At 36.7% G+C, this 3,695-nt stretch overlaps 1 protein-coding gene across 1 annotated transcript in view; it reads right to left on the bottom strand.

Moving 5' to 3' along the window:
* Window positions 1-3,695, bottom strand: part of LOC111870658 (protein CBFA2T1) — a 657,082-nt gene that overhangs the window by 452,618 nt on the left and 200,769 nt on the right. The gene's annotated exons all lie outside the window — the stretch shown is intronic.

The following is a 3,695-nucleotide window of genomic DNA, read 5'->3' on the forward strand; positions in this document are numbered from 1 at the left end:
TTTTTAACTATAGCCTTATTTGTGCACATGCCCCAACTGAAGATAAAAGTGATGAGGAGAAAGACTCCTTTTATGATGAATTGGATGAAATATATGGCGAATGTCCAAAAAGGGATTGTAAAATAATCATAGGGGACATGAATGCCAAAGTGGGTAATGAGTATTTATATAGATAGGTTATTGGAAAACATAGCCTACATAACAAGTCAAACGATAATGGGATGAGATTAATAAATTTTGCTTCCTCAAGAAACATGGTAATAGGTAGTACAATGTTTAATCACAAGGGTATACATAAACGAACCTGGAAATCCCCTGATGGAAATGTGTTTAATGAAATTGATCTCATCATAATAGATGTAAGATATTGTCAGGAGTTACAGGGGGGGGCCACCTTGACTCTGATCATTACTTAATAATATCAAAGATTAGAAGTTGAATATCTAATGCAAGGAAGATACATGGATCCCAGGCTAAGAGATTGAATTGTGGAAAATTGGTGGAACAAGGAGTTGCAACCAGATATACTGGATTAATTGGTGAATGCCTGGCAGGTCTCTCTGATAGTGAGGATGTCAGTGAAGCTTGGAGGGGCCTCAGAGATGTTATTATAAATGCTGCTGGTGCAGTCTTAGAAAGAATGGAAAGGATAAAATATAAGAATTGCTTTGATGGAGAGTGTGAGCAAGGGACAAAAAAACCAGGCATATAAGAGAATGCAGGAATGGAACCATATTCGAGGGGGCGTGGAAGAATACCGTGAAGCGAGAAGAAAAGAAAAAAGATTGCATAAAAAGAAGAAAAGGGAATATGATAAACAAGAACTGATTGAACTGGAGCATTTAAGAAGTTCAAACGAAATTAGAGCGTTTTATCAAAAACTAAACAAGAGTCGAAAGGACTTTCAACCTAGAACAACCTTATGTAGAGATAAAGAAGACACAATATTGAGTAGCGATGAAGCAATAGTGGAAAGATGGGTGCAATATTTTGAGGAATTATTAAATAGTAACGCCTCTGAACAAGTGGAAGGTATGACCATAGACCGGAATCAAGGAAATTTTGAGGCTGAAGAGCCAGCGCCGACCATAAAAGAAGTAGAACAAGCTATCAAAAATTTGAAAAATAATAAAGCTCCAGGAATGGATCTCATCATGGCAGAATTAGTGAAATTTGCAGGCCCAGAATATGCCAAGCACTTACATCAGCAAATAGTTAAGATACGGATAAATGAAATAATCCCAGAGGAATGGAACCTAAGTATTGTATTCCCCATCCATAAGAAAGGCGATGTCATGGTATGCTCTAATTATAGAGGAATTAGTCTGTTGTGCACAGCATATAAAATATTTTGCAACATTCTATTTAACAGACTCTCTCCCTTTGTGGAAGGCATAATTGGGGATTATCAATGTGGGTTTCGTCAAGGAAGATCAACTAACGATCAGATTTTCACTATTCGACAGGTCCTTGAAAAGTGTAATGAATTCCAAATTGAAACACATCTTTTCATTGACTTCCGATCAGCCTATGACTGATAGAGATAATCTTTTTTCTGGCACTGGAAGTATGTACATTCCACGGAAGTTAATCGCCTTAGTCATAGCCACTGTGAGAAAGACCCAATGCCAAATTAAGATTCAGAATATGTTGTTCAGCCCTGTAATAACTAGAAATGGAGTTCGACAAGGGGATTCCCTAGCCTGCCTTTTGTTCAATATAGCACTAGAGAAGGTAGTTAGAGATGCAGGCATCAACATAAGGGAACTATATTCTATAAGTCAGTTCAAATTTTGGCATTTGCAGATGATATTGATATAATTGGTAGAACACAAAAATCTATGAAAGAAGCTTTTCTTAATTTGGAAAGAGCAGCAAAAAAGATGAATCTACAAATTAACCAAAATAAAACAAAGTACATGCCGGTAACCAAGAAAGACTGTGCTAATGGACCTGCATATATTGAAACTGGGTCATATAAATTTGAGGTTGTATGTAGTTTTACTTACCTTGGATCAGAAGTTAACTGTAAAAATGACATCAGTGATGAAATAAAAAAGCGTGTACTTGCGGCAAATAAATGTCTCCATGGCCTTAGGAAACACCTGAAATCCCAATTAATACCCAGGAAAACCAAAACTATGATGTATAAAGTACTTATAAGATCAGTGCTATCTTATGCCTCTGAGACCTGGCCACTGTCAAGATCGGATGAAAGACTGTTAACTATATTTGAAAGGAGGATCTTGAGATATATCTTTGGACCAGTGGAAGAAAATGGAATATGGAGTTAGAGGTATAACCATGAGCTATACAAACTATTTAATGAACCAGACATTACTGGTTTTATAAAGGTGAAAAGACTTGAATGGGCTGGACACACAATACGTGCCAGCGAAAATAGAACCATCAAGAAAGTGCTTAACACCAAACCAGAAGGAAACAGGAGAGTGGGAAGACCAAGATTGAGATGGGAAGAATGTATGTGGCAGGACATAAGAATTTTGGGTATAAAGAACTGGAGGAATGTAGCATCGAATAGAGAAGAATGGCGAGCAATCCTGAGGAAGGCCAGGGCTCATAAACGGCTGTCGTGCCAGTGATGATGATGATGATGATGATGATGATTATGATAAAATCGTACTTTAACGTACGTTATTACTAGGGACCAGACTTTAATGCAAATGCATAGTTCTTTCTTGCAACCAGAAAGTATGCTCGTTTGTATATATGTATGAATTATTTCATTTCCTAAATTTTGGACATGATTTGATGGTGTATATAATGCATATTTTGCATGTTTTATGAATAAGCATCATATTTTCGAAGATCTCTATTTATACTGCATATTTCCCTTTACAAATATTTATCATATATATTTTTTAATTTTATGTTTTTAATTATGGTCGTGTGTATACAATTTTTCTTTTCCGCGTTAGAATATGTTGCATATTTGACTCAACATTTCATCATGATTCATGTTTCTGATGCAATACCCAGGACGGGACTTCCTCGATCCCTGTACCAGTAACTTTCCTCATCCGCGTATCATCAAGTGGCCGCGAAGAGATTAGTCGGAAGCGTCCACATGCAGCCGCTATCAACGTAATACTATTCAACCGATAAGGGACTTCACTTATTTATTTCCGAAGTGTCCATGAGGTTCGTTACGCTTCTTCATTTGAAGCTGGGGCCATTCACATTAGTGGTGACTAGTATGTGGTTAAGTTTGTTTAGTTATTTGTAGCCATGCCGAAAGTGAAAATAAGTCAGAAAACTAAATTACAGATGTAGCAGCGGGAGTTCGAAGGAGAGATGATAAGTATGGATAACGAAATTCTTTATTGCCGAGCGTGTGAGAAAACAGTTGGTTGTGAAAAATGCTTTCAAGTGCTTCAACATTTGAACACTAATATACAAAAAGAGAATGTTAAAATTAAATCCACGAAAAGTGCTGCTATTCAAAAATTGCTTAGTGAATTTTCTAATAATAGTTTTTCACAATTTTCCTCTGATTTATGCGAAGCCTTTTTATCGGCAGATATTCCGCCGTGGAAACTAACCAATCCTACTCTGAGATACTTCATAGAGAAGTATACACAGTGCAAAGTGCCGGATGAATCTACTGTGCGCAAAAATTACGTGAAGCAGTGTTACGATCTTACAATTGAAAGCATTAGAGATAAGATTCAAGA

This window comes from Cryptotermes secundus, unplaced genomic scaffold, assembly GCF_002891405.2.
Source record: "Cryptotermes secundus unplaced genomic scaffold, Csec_1.0 scaffold652, whole genome shotgun sequence".
In the NCBI taxonomy this organism is placed as follows: domain Eukaryota; kingdom Metazoa; phylum Arthropoda; class Insecta; order Blattodea; family Kalotermitidae; genus Cryptotermes; species Cryptotermes secundus.